Raw genomic sequence first — 16785 nt, 5'->3', positions numbered from 1 at the left:
TGATTGTAAGAATCATAGAATATTAGGGTTGGAAGGGACCTCAGGAGATCATCTAGTCCAACCTCCTGCTCAAAGCAGGACCAATCCCCAACTAAACACCCAAATAGCTCCCTCAAGGATTGAGTTTACAACCCTGGGTTTAGCAGGCCAATGCTCAAACCACTGAGCTATCCCTCCCCTCTAAATGAGCTCTTGAGTTCCCTTCCAGTTCTATGATTCTCTGATTAGATGTACCTATGTTCCTGATGACTGCAACCCATATCTCCCAACCTTCAAACCTGGCAATGTGTGACACAACCTATCAAAATGAGCACCAAATGAGTGAAATGTAGAACACCAGTTTGCGCCCCTGTTTTTTGGTCTCATTTACTTCCCACTCACTTGCAAACCCTTTCCCCCCCTTTGATCACAATATGAAGCTTTAAAAAAAAACAACCCTCCCTAATGTACTTTTCATACACAGATATTCTACATCATGATATGATTTTAAAAGTACAATAGCTACAAAATTGTGCCTATCCCACCTACTGGAGGGTCAATTTTCTTTTAAATCAGTGATATTTTGATGCTGATATAAATTACTTGGGGCAATATTTCAGTGCAGGGGAGATACCACTGTGTAAAATATATTAAAGTGTTTTTCAAATTTAAACTGCAATACAAAATACAACAGACACAGAGTTCATATTAACCACCAGTATTACCTTTGTGGTGCAATATGACAGCAGCTGTTGATTAGTATACAACAACACTATATAATGGTTCGGAATCTAATCTGAAGGAGGATACCATATCCAGGTAAAACTTTAGTCAAAATACAGATAAACAGAATTTAATTAGCTGCATTGTAATTTGGACAAGAATGGGACTACAATGTTCTATTCTTGAGAAAAAAGCAATAGAACTAGAAAATGACTTCAAGTTATTTATAACAGTGATCAGGACCTTTATTTTTTGTCTGATTCAAAAGACTTCCCATAGCCACCTAATACCATACTGTGGTATTGGTTCAGCGCTGAGTTAGAGAGAAAACAGATTAGAACTAGGAACACAGTTTCTAGTGAGAAGCACTGGATTTTTAATATAATGATCATTTTTACAGAGACTGCCTATGTTCTCTAAATCACTGTGTAACTTCAGATCAGCATATCATAGTGCAATGTATTGCATAGTTCTTTCAATTACCGAGAAAAGCAGCCAGCTGAAATCATAAAAGATGCATGGGTTTGGAACTTAGAAAAACATTCCTGCACTCACTCAGTGAACAGCTACAGCTTTTGTGGTACATCCAATCAATGACCTACTGTTTCAGGGATTTTTGATACAATATGACAAATATTGTAAACGTTATTTCTACTCCATCTTTCTTTTTTAAAGTTAATATTAAAGTATGTAAAAAGCATTCAATATGTAGGAACAAAGATAAGGAACCAATTGTAGGGGGGAAAACATACTATGATAATCCTGAAGGGAGTAAGGATAAAAATTTAATTTTCTTTATTGAGTTCAAAGCAACATTTTGATGAGTATGTTCAACTTCATTAGAATGTCTCACTATAGTGGCATCATTCTGAATGTTATAGCAATTTGGATGTTAAAAATGTTCATAATGTTGGTCAAAGTACCCTGCCATCCTAGGCTGGAACACTTTACAATACATGACAAACTAACCTAAGAAGATAAGGTGGCACAGTAGGCCTAGGTTTAAAGCCTGGCTTAAATCACACGTAAAAATGAGTGTTGTGGACTCAGCCAATTGCCTTGTCCTTTCACAAAACCACCATGTAATTTGACACAATTACTGCAGCAGCTTCTTTTCAAGATAAATAAATGATTGGAATAGTAGGGGGCTTGCAAGCTGGAATTGAAGTACATTGCTCAAGCTATGAATGGAAACTTGAATTAGGGTTGGTTTCAGCCAGTGCTGTTAGCCTTTTGCTTTCAGGAGCATAAAGTTCTCATACTACAAATTATAGGCAAAAAAAAAAAATGCAGTGAAGAAAAGGACAGACCAAATTCAACTCTTGTGAAAACCCATGGAAAAAATCTATTGACTTTGTCCCACTAACCTTACATTAGTGCCCAACACAATGAAGATGCAATGTAGGAAAAGGAAAAAAGATTGAAAGTCTAGAGTGGCTGAGGAAAAATATAATGATACAGATATTTTACCTGTGGAGAATAGTGTTTTATGAATGAATTAAAAGTAAGGTAGAGTATCTCCACTACAGCCAATGAACTCTTCAGCAGCTGTTTTTTTTTTAAAAGGAAAAGGCAAAATTACAAACTGAACAGAGCCGAGGGCCAAGTTCACCTCACGTTAGTACCACTGATTCAGTGGAGTAGCACAAACAATAAATATGGCCAGTTTTGCTTAGATGTGTGTATGTGAATAGGGATGGGGGAGCCTGAAGCAATACAATCATACCTGTGTAAATTGAGAACTGTATTGCTTTAAAGGAACATTATGAGATTATTTTCTAAAGGATATTAAGTGTTCTTTAAATAAAGGTTGTTAAACATTTCCAAAATAAACCAGGGATTTATTTGCTAGTTATCATTACTCTGCCACTCACAAGTGCTTTTATTTTAATAGAACAGGGAAGGACAATGATATAATCAAGATACTTGAAAAGGACACAGGGCAGGATCAAACACCCATGGCCACCTTTCTCCAAACACTTGCAAGTGGGGTAGATCAGTGCTTCAAACCTGCTCTCACAACATGTCTCATCCTTTAGGGATATCCCTGGCGTGTGGGTCATCAAGACGTAGCATGACATTTACTCTGACTCTGTAAACTGGCCACCTGGGCTCTGATGTTCCCCTGATTCCCACAGCCACCCTTTCCCTTCACATGCATTCAAATCCACTGAGGCAAGGTGGCGCTGGTTTATCTCCCTCATGTTGGGATTTTGAAGTACAGGACCACTAGGAGGGGAGAGGAAACAGAAAGCTGTGTCTGGCTATCCTCCTTCACAGCCCTAAACCCTTCTCAGTGTGGTCCCCTCCTGTTAAAAGGAAAGATGCTGGCTCAGGCAGGGCCTCCATCTTCTCCTCCATCTATGTGGTTCTTCAAAGGGCCAACCCAGGAGTGAAGAGAGAAAGCCAGAAATGTCCTACCTGCAGCAGGAAGGAGGGCAGTTGACCAAAGCTTAGGTGACTATTTTCCAGAGTCAATTAAGCCAATCACAGCTGACCCTGACATCGTGACCTGTTTTTTTCCAGGTACTGAGATATTCTGGATGGATGTTAGACCTCTCCACCCCTCACTCCCTATCTCTGAGGTAGGGCATGGGTATCTACTCATTCCTGTTGTCTGAGCACAGTGAACGTGTGTGCTGCTGGTGTATGACTGATATTTTACTAAGCAGGACTTTCAAGGCTGGGGTTGCTTGATCTTCCCTCTGTCATGCTGTGCTAAAACCCTACTTCTAGTCTCCCTGATCTTCAGCTGCAGAACAATTTCTCCCTTCCGTAGCTACTGCTGCTACGAGGGAGCCATAGGGATCTCTCAGAGACATCATAGGTAGGGCAGGATTTATCCTATTGGCAGAACCTCCCAGGTAAAATAAATCCCCCCTTCCTTCTTCTTTATATTTTAATTAGACACATACCATACTGGGTTATTACTAACTTTGATCCTTTCTTTTTCACAAAGTGAGGGTCGGGATAAAAATGAGGATAATCTTTCTTCAGCTTGCACTAAGTTGAAATTTGGCATACAAGCTCTCAGCACACAAGATATTAAATTATACTGCCTTCAGTCCACGCATGCAGCTCGACTTGACATTAATAAATGTTTCACTTATAAATCAAGAGCAGTGTATAGGCCATAACATGGGTCATACGTTATTACTGGTACCTTATGCTGAAAACTAACACTGTAACAAGCCTCTCTGAGCAGCTGTCATTATCCATGTAATGAACTGTGCTTTAAGAATATTGAATCATTTATAGAAACATTATTTGGTGATGGGGTGAGGTGGCTACTTTTTGGGAGTGGTTTAGTAAAACCTTTTTGGTAAGATTTTGGTTTGCAAAACCAAAACCAGAAGTGGTTGAGATGTGTTTCACTTTATAAGAACCAGCACGTTTTGAGGAGGAGGAGGCTGCTTGGATGAAAGGTTTGGTCTAACCTCCACAGTCAGCAAACTAGATGGCCATTGGCTTTTGTCTTGCATAACCTTGTCAGTTCTAATCTGGGTTTCATTTTATACAAACCTATATAATTCAGAGTTTGTAAAAGCAGTTCTAGTTTTAGTAACAGTATGTTAACGAATGGATACGTATTAATTAGACCACACAAAATCAGAAGGTTTGGATTAAGATGTCAGGATTTTATGTTTTTCCCTGTCAACAGTAATGGCACTTTAAACACTTTCATGCTGATCACTGTTGGAGGGCAAAATGGAATCTTGAACTCAGGACTTCTGAAATATGTCAAGGAAAAATGAATTTTCAATCCTTTCTATAATAATGTAATTTTTAAATGTAAACACTCAGGGCCTGCTTCCCAGCATAGCACCAGTGAACAGTGAGTGCCAAGAGCATTATTTGGTAACATTTTACATTTACTTTGCACCAATGCAGATGAATACATAATATGCTGAGTAAAGTTGAGTAGGTCCCACATAGCCAACTTCTGCTCTTATTTACAGCCTTACTTATTTACAACCATAAGGGTCTTATTAGTTACCTGAGAACAAAATTTGGCCTATATTTTGTTAGGGTGAAATTTATCTCTATGCAAAAGCCCAGTGGAAGGCTATGCACCACTTTAATCCCACTGACATCTTACACTGAGGATTTGAGTGGTGTATAAGTTTTGCATTAGCCCCTGCAAACAGCTGGATTTCAGTATCTATGATTTGGGTATTTAAGCTTTTTAGTTTGCCTTTTAAGACTGCATCCACTCTGATTTTGCTTGTTTGTGCCTTGGCATTATAGCATATCTGAGAGTCCAAGAGTTCTGCTATTAAGTTAGGACAGCATGGTAAACTAAAGGCAGGGGGTCAGCTTTCACTCGATTTTTCACTAGATTTTAGTCAGTTATTTTCATATAGTTTTGTTTGTATATGCAAGACATATACAAACAAAAAGTGTGTCTGTAGCTTTAAGATTCATACATTGCCATAGCAAACATGCCTTCTTACTATGTTTGCCAAATGTAATAGCACCCCATAAAGTCCAGAATGGTAGGCAAAATAGGCAATTGAGTTTAGATAGCATAAAGCTTCCCCCTTGTGAGGGCCTGACTTGTAGCAATTAAGAACAAATTAAAAGCTAACAGTAGCACATTCAGCTGCTGCTTTAGCAGCTGTTACTTTATTAATACAAAAAGTAAGCCTGCTGACAATTTCAATACATATGGAGTAGATTTACAAAATAATTTTTAACTGGTGCTTAGATTCTCATATGTTCTGATATGAAACCATCATTGCAAGCCAGATTGTTTTCAGAAATATAAATACTTTCGGTGGCACCTGCTGACAATGAATAGATCCTTGACGTCATCTGATACCATCTTAGGTCATAGCAATGGTCAATCTCACAAAGCTCTGGAAATCAATGATCTGTACTCATTATAAGCCTTTAAAACACATTGTTTAAATGAGGGTCTTGCTTTATCTCCTAATAGTACCATCAGCTATAAAACACTGCCAGGCTTCAATTAAAGCAGACTGTCAACATGAGAGCGTTAACTGTACTGTATGCCATTATGCAAACAAAAACAATGATGGTATGAGTTCAACCTGACAGAAAGTAATTATTTGGAATCATTCAGACCATGTTTTTTCAATGCAATTTCTATTCTTTCTCTCCAACTGCACAGTGATGTCTAGAGGTGATTTCCAACATCTTATTTTTCCTTTTGTTTTTTATGGCCTGGATGTTTACCTGGAAAAAAAAAACTATTACTCAAAGTATCAGGAGCTCTATACAGATAATTAGCTCATTTACCTGATAGTTTGTGCTATCATCAATCCATGTAAGTAAATCTGACTACTGTTCTGGTGCATTCTCATTTGGTGCTGCTGGTGCTGACTGGATCTAACAGCTGCACTTACAAATTAAAAGGTAACAATCCCATAGGTTGGTAAGTGAGCTGTATCATTACAAAACTGAAATTTACCTTTCAGTTTATTCATCAACCAGCTGTTTGAGAGAAGCTCCTTCTTAAGAACTCCATATTCAGTTTTTGAAATAAAGCATAAAATATAGGGAGTGATGCATTACATTATTTAACAGCTTATATAGCATTGCTTATTCCTTCAAAATAACCAAGAAGTTTCTAGCTGTTGATTTATTAAGCTACTATTTCAGCCAGGCATTTTATACTAACCCCATTTTAATCAAGTGTTTCTCAGATTGAATGTTAAGGGACCACAAGCAGTGGACCAAGAAACTACTCTTAGCATTAAGATGGATGACAATGAACTACAGCAAACCTTCTTAATAAAATCTCAACCTTTTTCCTTATGATTTCACTCCAGTAGTGTTTTCCACAGAGGGTTATTCTGATGGTTTAAGAAAACAGGATTCCCAAGTATGAGAGAGCAGAAGGAGTGAGTGAGGTGACTCTGGGAATACGGCAAGGACATCAGGTCTGAGGAGGCGAACTGTATGCCAAGTCTCAAAGGAGGTCACCTCGTAAGAACTGATAAAAAGACTCTGTGAAGGAACCCTTTCACATACCCAGGCTCTGGGGTAAGAGCCATGCCCAGGGACAGATTTTTGAGACTTTGCATTTACTTTTGAATGTATTTTTCCTGAATATTTCCAGACTCCAATAAAGGTGATGAATGAATAAGCAAGAATTTGGAGTCTGTGTTAAAGGTCCTGGAAGGGGAGGGGGAGGAAATACAGAAGAGGGCAATGTAGAAGCAACCCAGCAAGGTGCATGGGCAGTTGACAACTTGCTTACCCCAAGGCATAAGAAGGTATGGACTAAAAAAAAAAAAGTGTACTTTCAGTTTCTATTAGTATAATCAGATGTTCATAAAGTAGATATTGTAGTTCAGTATTTTTCCATTAAAAAAACAACATAAGTTGTTACATAAATTAAATTACCAAGAAAATGAGAAAACTAAAACAGATCTGACTTTTGCTCATTCTTACTCCAAATCCTAATTTTCATATAATGAAAAAGTGTACAATTTAAGTAAATATCAATAAATCCATTAATGCTTTTCAGATGTGCTAATAGTTATCGGAAAGGTGGACAAGTACTATTAGTATAAGGTACATTTATTTGAGAGGAGGGAAAATGAACGGATCTCCATTTACATGCTGGAACCCCACTGCATCTAAAAGTTATTTTTACCCCTGTAAACAAAAAAAAAACAAAAAAACAAAAAAAAGAGGAGTCTGGTAGAACCTTAAAGACTAACAGATTTATTTGCTCATAAGCTTTCGTGGGTAATAAACCCACTTCTTCAGATGAATTTCCCACAAAAGCTTATGCCAAATAAATTTCTTAGTCTTTAAGATGCCACCGGACTCCTCATTTTTGTGGATACAAACTAACATGGCTACCCCCTGATACTTTACCCCTGTAGATTATCAACAATATTTTTTATTGCAGACAACTGACTACTTTATTCATAAATTAAAAACAATTGTTAAAATAAGATGCATAGATTGTAAGGCCAGGGGGAGCATCATGATAATCTAATTCACACAACAGGCTTGAGAACCTTGCACAATAATTTCACAATCAAGAGCCCATAACTTCTGTTTCAGCTACAGTATAACTTTTAGAAATGCCTTGATTTAAAGGCTTCAAGTGATGGAGAATCCACCAGATGCCTAGATTAATTGTTCCCATAGGTAATTGCCCCCACTCCTAAAAGATTGTTCCTGATGTTCAGTCTGAACTTGTCTCACTTCAGCTTCCCACCATTGGATCATATTATGCCTTTTTCCGCCCTGAGGCTTTAAAGAACCATCTACTATCAGAAATCTCTTTCCCATGTAGGTACCTGGAGACTGTGATCATGTTGCCTCTTAGCCTTTTCTTCAGTAAACTAAATAAACTAATCTTCTTTAGTCTCTCACTAAAAGGCATGTAAAAGCAGCAAAGAGTCCTGTGGCACCTTATAGACTAACAGACGTATTGGAGCATGAGCTTTCGTGGGTGAATACCCATGTCGTCGGATGCATGTATCACCCACAAAAGCTCATGCTCAGATACGTCTGTTAGTCTATAAGGTGCCACAGGACTCTCTGCTGTTTTTACAGATCCAGACTAACACAGCTACCCCTCTAATACTAAAAGGCATGTTTTCCAGATCTCAAAACATTACTGTACTATTTTCTGAACCATTTTTAAATTGTCAACATCCTTTTTGAAGTGTAGACAGCAGAACTGGATATTAATGGTCTCACTAATGTTATATACAGAGATAATACCACCATCCTGTTTGTACTTGACAGTCCCCTAATTATACATCTAAGAACTTAAATTACTCTCTTAGCTACAGCATCTCACTGCAAGATCATGTTCATATGGTTATCTACCATGACCCCAAGTCCTTTTTAGAGTCACTGCTTTCTAGGATACAACCCTCCATTTTTTAAGCATGACTTATGTTCTTTGTTCTTAATGTATGACCTTGTATTTAGCCATGTTAAAATGTGTATCATTCAAATGTGCCGGTCTTACCAAGAGATCCAGATTGGTTTGTGTCACTGACCTCCCCATCGTTATTTATCACTTCACCAATTTTTGCATCATCTGCAAATCTACCAGCAATTATTTTATATTTTCTTCCAGATCCTGATAAAGATATTGAATAGCATTGGGTCAAAAACAGATCACTGCAGAAACTCACTAGGAACCCCTCTCATTTGTTGACAATTCCCAAGTTACAATGACTGTTTACGATTTATCACTTAATAAACTTATAATCCATTTAATATAAGGTAAAATGAGTTTATATAGTGCTAACTTTTAAAATCGGAATGTCAAGTGGGAAAAACCTTATAGAAATGTATATGTATTATGCCGACACAATTACCTTTAACTTTGATCTCATCACAAAATTATGTCAAATGGTGGTGGTGGTTTTTTTTTTTGACAAATCCTATTTCACATACAGTCATGTTGGTTGACATTAATTATGTTGTCATCTTTTAATACTTTACTGAATGTATCCCTTAGGAGCTTTTTCATGATTTTGCCCTGGACTGAAATTAAAGTAACTGTTCTATAGTTTCCCAAGTCATCTCATTTACTCTTTTTAAATATTGACACATTTGCTTCTTCCCTCCGACCCCCAGTCACCTCAGTATTCCAAGATTTATTACAAAATATAATTAATGCTTCAAAGCTAATTCTTTGAACATCCTTGGCTAAAAATTAGTAAGGCCCTAACCATTAAGTACCAAAAGAATCTGAGATGTTTTCAGTATTTCCCACCCCAATCACTATAAATCATGAGTTAAGCCCCCCAAATCAGGAAGTTTTTAAATTTTTGTTTTAGTTCTTTTTCTTCCCAAGTCACATATTCATGGTTCTCTCAGCCACCATGCAAGCAAGAAACTTACCAAAAAAACCCCAAACAACAACAAAACTGATGCTCATGCAACCTTTTAATTCCAGCAGTTGAGGCTTAAATTAAAAACAACAAATACAATAAAAACACAATGCCTTTTACTGTCTGGAATATGCTGGCAAATTTACAGATCATAATGATACTACAGCATAATATTATATTCAATTTGTATACTCTTTCAGTTGCAAAGGAAAACATGTTTTTTCCAGATAAATACTGGAACCTTTTTGTAGTGTGTTATTTTATGGCATTACACAATGCACAACTGTTTACATGCACTGCAAAAATATTTCCATTTATTTGCTATATAATTCAGCACATATTTTATTACTAACAAGATGTTGGCACAAATCTAAAAGGAAGTGCTGGCAGTGATTTTATTTACCAAGTGCTAATTTATTTCTGCTCTCCCTACAGCACATGTAAGGCACTACTTATTTCACAAATTTTTGTTCTCACATTTAAAATTAATAATGCACTTATCAAAACCTTAGGCACCATTCAAGTATTAAAACAATGATAAACTTGATTATTTTGAGCATAAACATTCACAATAAAAATAAGAATACAAATCTAAGGGCCAAATTTTTTTGTGCTTAACAAACTCCAACTGAGTCAAACCTGAACTGAAATTCAGCAGGAGCTTGGACTGATTAAGCACTTCAAATTTTAGTTCAAAGACCTTCAGCCTGGTCCCAGCACAACATATAACATTATAAGGCCTGTTGTTAAATGTCACTTAAGTGGGCCCTGTTCAATGATAGCGGGGATAAAACCAGGGTCCTCCAGAGCTGAATACATGTGCCTCTACACCTCAAGGTAAAGAACCAACTTCTATAATTGGTGATGCCAACAGACACACATTCTCTGTGGACCAGGTACCAAAGGAGCTGCACAACACATACCAGTGGGCTATTCCAGCACCAAGCCACACTACAGAATGCCTATGCAGCTCAACCTGCAAGCCTGGAATCTAGCAGTATATTATGGCCATAAAATTAAGGTTCATCTTGAGAATTAAAATGCCACATCCTTCAGTTGGTTATTTGGAAAAAGGCAAAAATCATGCCGTCCAAATAAAATATTGTAAAGAACACAGAAAACACCATTTCTCTCTCTCTCCAGCAGGGGCTAAGCTGAGGCAACTTTCAGGAAAATCAGAGACTGACACTCCGACAGACAGAGAAGTCCCTCCCTCTTTGACCAATTAAATTACATGGGGGTAGAACTAAGGCCTGGTCCACACTAAGCAATTAAACCCCAATTTTAACAGCGTTAAATCGATTTAACGCTGTACCCGTCCACACTACAATGCACTTTATATCGATTTAAAGGGCTCTTTAAATCGATTTCTGTACTCCTCCCCAACAAGAGGAGTAATGCTAAAATCGATATTAACATATCAATTTAGGGTTAGTGTGGCCGCAAATCAAAGTTATTGTTATTGTTATTATTGGTTAGCTACCCACAGTGCAACGCTCCGGAAATCGATGCTAGCCTCGGACCATGGACGCACACCGCCAAATTAATGTGCCTAGTGTGGCCGCGTGCAATCGATTTTATAATATCTGTTTTATAAAACCGGTTTAAGTTAATTCGAAATTACCCTATAGTGTAGACGTACCCTAAGTTACAGGAGCTATGTTGGAAGGCAAGAGGGAGTGCTAGCATCTGTGATTCTGAGGGAGAGTCACACTCGGGAGAAGAGGCATATTGAACAGGGATGGGCCTGACAGGGGAAGCTATCGTCCTAGACACTAAGAATCCAGGTTGGGATTTGTACCAGAGTGTTTCCTCTACACCTAGAACTGACCAGAATTTGGGCTGATAGACACCTCATTCTGGCTCTAATAGTTGGAGTGCCTAAAGCCTTTGTCTTCAATGTTTGTGATGTGGTGGTCATGGCTACAAACTAACCATTTTCTGTCCCCCACTGCCCAGACAGACTTAGGCTCAGGCCTGTGTGAGATATGAGGGAATGAGTTTCAATGTATGCAGCAAAGTAATTTCCTTTCTCGGGGGAAAAAAATACCTATTAGAGTACTAGAAGGTATTCTTTCCTTTTGGTTATTAAATGGGTATGCCTCCCACGCATCACTGTAAAAACATGAAAATATATTACAACTAGGCATAAATGTATATTTTGCATAAAAGTGTGTTTCACTCTTCAACTGTTCTTCCTCACTATGATATCTCATCTTCTTCATATGGCTCAAAGAGACAGCAATAATTTACAGGAATTCTATATCGATTTGTTATCTATTACAACTGCTTATGCTCTAAATCTACCATAATTTAGCTGAACTTCAGTGCATTAAAGAAAAGGAAATGCAGGTCATGCATTTCTGTGAAGAAGAACTATAAGTCATTTCCTTCCATAATTTTCTATACTGGTTTCTGTATAAAAATGAATTGCAGCCCTGTAATTTTATTTCTATTTTGGGTGCACGTATAGCAAAACCTGGGCTTTCACTAGCGGAATAAGATTACCAGTACTGTCTCTTAGATTGTACCAACATATGATGCAAGCCTAAACTAGTTTGCTTGCTGATTGTTTTGCATTTGGAACACACAAAGGAACCAAAAGCTGATTACTTACAGATAACAGCAAAAATAGGACAAATAAGGCCAGAATAAGACATGAAGACTGGAAGTGTGAATATGCTGAGTTCTACAGCGTGCACAGGGCAGAATTCATCACTGCACAGGTGCCAGGCTCCTGGCTACCAGAACACCCATGAGGACTGTCTGAACTTGTGGCCCCTGCTATAATAGCCCCTTATAGACCATTGCAGCAATAAATAGTGAGGCCATATGAATTCTTTTGACCTTTCCCTCTTCCGCCTTCAGATTGCCTTCTGGACTGAGATACAGAAAAGGATGGATGTGGTGCACTTTCTGCAGAGGATCTCTTGGACCAAAGACAATCCCCTGGGGATTCATGTGGCTGCTCTGCAATCCTTTTGTGTAAGTGTAGCCAGTGTGCAGGTTATGTGAATCAAGCTCATCATCCTAACAAGGTCATCAGAAATGAAGTTAGTGTCCAACCATCCTGCCTTCCTGAGGTTTGGCTTCACTGCTGTCTCAAAAGCACCACCTTAGAACTCATCCTAGGCTTATGCCTCAAATAGGGTGACCAGTTGTCCCGATTTTATAGGGAGTCCTGATATTTGAGGGTTTTGTTTTATATAGGTGCCTATTACCCCATCCTGATTTTTCACACTCTGGTCACCCTAGCTAGAGCTTGGTGTCTCTAGGATATTCCTCCTCTGTCTGATTCCCTCAATCTAGAGAACCACTCTCACCTCTCTTATATCTTGAGTGGAATCAAACTACATTTGCCATGCTGAGTCAGAAGACCTTCAGCACCTTTATACAGGGTTCTAACATCTGCTAACAGGGATGATAAACAGAAGAAAAATGCCAGTCTTTTACAAAAACAAGAAGAAGTCAGGTGGCACCTTAAAGACTAACAGATTTATTTGGGCATAAGCTTTTGTGAGTAAAAAAACCCCACTTCTTCAGATGCATGTCCCATGAAACCTTGTGCCCAAATAAATCTGTTAGTCTTTCAGGTGCCACCAGACTCCTTATTGTTTTCGTGGATACAGACTAGCATGGCTACCCCAATACATATACTTCCTGTAAAAGAGTATCTTCTACCCTTGTAAATGCTATTCTTTTTTTCTTAACTACAATATTCTGTGATAATAATTAAAAATACTAAAACTTGCAACATATTTAATTCAGTGTTTTGGGCTTACAAAAAGCTATAGTATTTAAATTACTTTTTATATTCTTCTCAATACTGAAAGACTAGTTACCTCAATAATTATCTGTAGCACTAAGTGAGAAGTTAGTTACACATGGTATCGTAAAATATTTCATACTATCTGTTTTAAAATGTTTCTTAAGGTATGATCCTGTCCGATCTCACAAAATGAGCAAGGTCAGTAATTGGAAGGGAGATTGTCAACGAAAACCTTGGGTACTGCAGATAGTAGATTTGGTGGCACTCTTCCCTCTGAATCAGTAAAACATCAATGGCCCCACATTTTTCTAGCAGCTGTGTGTGGTTACAAATGTCATCTTGGAATGAGATTTAAAATCAAAGTGTGGAGCACTGGTATGTGAGTATGGGTGTTAGCACTCTAGACCCAGTGTCCTGGCCAAATTCCAATAAGGGTAATTACATTCAGCCTACTTCATCTTTGCCTACAGTTTTAATTAAATATGTTATTGATCTAACCAGATATGTTCAGTTCAAGCTGCCATAGTCAAGCCCAGATGAAGCTGCATTGCAGTGGTGGGAGAACTGAGTCTTGTACAAACCATTTATAATTGGAAAAGTATTCTAGGATACTTTGGGAAGTTACCAAAAATTTCAATGCCATGTCAGAATAATTAGACTGATTTTATCAAAACAAAACAAAAAAAACCTTTAGATGTGTTACAGGAAAGTTATTTTAAGAAGCACCATGACCACAAAGGTTCTTGGAATGACCAAAATCATGCCACCTACATAACACACAGAATTATCCATACTTTTTACAAGGTGGAAATATGTGTTTTTTTTAAACAGAGGAAGAACCTGGATTGTGTGTTATTTGTAGTCATAACAACTGGTTATAGTTATTAGACCTTTGGCATGGTATAAAAATTGATTGTTTTAGCAACTCAACACAGATGGCACCAGAGGAGCACATTAATTCTTAATGTATATTGATGGACTGAAAACCATTTCTCAAGTATGGCATAATGGGGTTAGAAGAATTGATAAATACTTCGGAGTTTAACTGTTCTGGAGTGTTCCAGACTCCTGTGAGGGCAGAGGTCCTAGCTATTTTGAGAAAGCTTTGCATGAAGAGTGGAAACCCCAGCCTGAAACTAATAAGCTAGGATTAACAAATAGTGTAATAGGACTTAAATATGGCAAGAAATGGCAAAAACTATGCTGGAAAAGAAAAGTGTTTCAGGGAAGTTGACTGAGGAACAATGGTTGCTATTAAAAGGTCAGCATTTGCCCAAAGTAACCAACACAACAATATCCATTATGTCAGCTATCCTCTATATTACTTCAAACAGAAAATCACTGAGGTTCACAGTAATTCTTTGGTACCTGTGGACAAATGAGACCCTGGCCTGCTGGGTGTCTGTGGAGAATTCATTTAATCGCTCTTTGCCTCATTTACCCCATCTGTAAAATGGGCATACTGATACTGCCCTCTTTTATAATGTGCTACATTACAGCTAGATATTATTATTTATTTTGTGATCACTATATTAAAGTTTATGATGGATATACCAAAACTTGATTAACTTTTTCCTGTTATCCCCAAATACAAGACATTTGGGAGGGGTCATTGAACAAATAATGGACATAGGTCTCCATATACTGCATAGTTAATATGTAAAAAAATCACTGGTGCAGGTCATACTGTTAAAAACCTGGATAATTTTACTATCCAGAAAGAATATATGTAGCCATGCTGTCACAATTCCTCAGAAGTCTGCCTTAGGCTGTTATAGATATTTAATTTTAGCCAAAATGGTTTAGACATGTGAGAACGAGGTTAAAGGAAAAATGCTGAAAATTTCTGGTAACCTTTTATTTGAGAAGCTCTTGCTTCATAAGAATGGCCGTACCGGGTCAGACCAAAGGTCCATCTAGCCCAGGATCTGTCTACCGACAGTGGCCAATGCCAGGCCCCAGAGGGAGTGAAGCTAACAGGCAATGATCAAGTGATCTCTCTCCTGCCATCCATCTCCATCCTCTGATGAACAGAGGCCAGGGACACCAATCTTTACCCTTCCTGGCTAATAGCCATTTACGGACTTAGCCACCATGAATTTATCCAGTTCCCTTTTAAACAATGTTATAGTCCCACCCTTCACAACCTCCTCAGCTAAGGAGTTCCACAAGTTGACTGTGCGCTGTGTGAAGAAGAACTTCCTTTTATTTGTTTTAAACCTGCTACCTATTAATTTCATTTGGTGACCCCTAGTTCTTGTATTATGGGAATAAGTAAATAACTTTTCCTTATCCACTTTCTCCACAACTCATGATTTTATATACCTCTATCATATCCCGCCTTAGTCTCCTCTTTTCCAAGCTGAAGAGGCCTAGCTTCTTTAATCTTTCCTCGTATGGGACCCTCTCCAAACTCCTAATCATTTTAGTTGCCCTTTTCTGAACCTTTTCTAGTGCTAGAATATCTTTTTTGAGGTGAGGAGACCACATCTGTACACAGTATTCGAGATGTGGGCGTACCATAGATTTATATAAGGGCAATAATAGATTCTCAGTCTTATTCTCTATACCCTTTTTAATAATTCCTAACATCCTGTTTGCTTTTTTGACCGCCTCTGCACACTGCATGGACATCTTCAGAGAACTATCCACGATGACGCCAAGATCTTTTTCCTGACTTGTTGTAGCTAAATTAGTCCCCATCATATTGTATGTATAGTTGGGGTTATTTTTTCCAATGTGCATTACTTTACATTTATCCACATTAAATTTCATTTGCCATTTTGTTGCCCAATCACTTAGTTTTGTGAGATCTTTTTGAAGTTCTTCACAATCTGCTTTGGTCTTAACTATCTTGAGCAGTTTAGTATCATCTGCAAACTTGGCCACCTCACTGTTTACCCCTTTCTCCAGATCATTTATGACTAAATTGAATAGGATTGGTCCTAGGACTGACCCTTGGGGAACACCACTAGTTACCCCTCTCCATTCTGAGAATTTACCATTAATTCCTATCCTTTGTTCCCTGTCTTTTAGCCAGTTCTCAGTCCATGAAAGGACCTTCCCTTTTATCCCATGACAGCTTAATTTACATAAGAGGCTTTGGTGAGTGACCTTGTCAAAGGCTTTCTGGAAATCTAAGTACACTATGTCCACTGGATCTCCCTTGTCCACATGTTTGTTGACCCCTTCAAAGAACTCTAATAGATTAGTAAGACATGATTTCCCTTTACAGAAACCATGTTGACTATTGCTCAACAGTTTATGTTTTTCTATGTGTCTGACAATTTTATTCTTAACTATTGTTTCAACTAATTTGCCCTGTATCGATGTTATCCTCCTTTATCACAAGGCACTCTAGTTCACCCATCTTATTATTTAGACTTCTAGCATTTGTGTACAAGCACTTTAAAAACTTGTCCTTGTTTATTTGTCAGCCCTTTTCTGATGTGCCAGATTCTTTTTTATGTGACT

The 16785-nt window shown here is 37.9% G+C and overlaps 1 protein-coding gene across 4 annotated transcripts in view; it reads right to left on the bottom strand.

Annotated features, from left to right (window-relative positions):
• GRIK2 (glutamate ionotropic receptor kainate type subunit 2) overlaps positions 1-16785 on the bottom strand; it is a 598580-nt gene that overhangs the window by 200947 nt on the left and 380848 nt on the right. The window lies entirely within an intron of this gene.

Source organism: Gopherus evgoodei, chromosome 3 (assembly GCF_007399415.2).
Source record: "Gopherus evgoodei ecotype Sinaloan lineage chromosome 3, rGopEvg1_v1.p, whole genome shotgun sequence".
In the NCBI taxonomy this organism is placed as follows: Eukaryota; Metazoa; Chordata; order Testudines; family Testudinidae; genus Gopherus; species Gopherus evgoodei.
The sequence above is the reverse complement of the archived record's forward strand: the minus strand, read 5'-3'. Positions and strand labels throughout refer to the sequence as shown.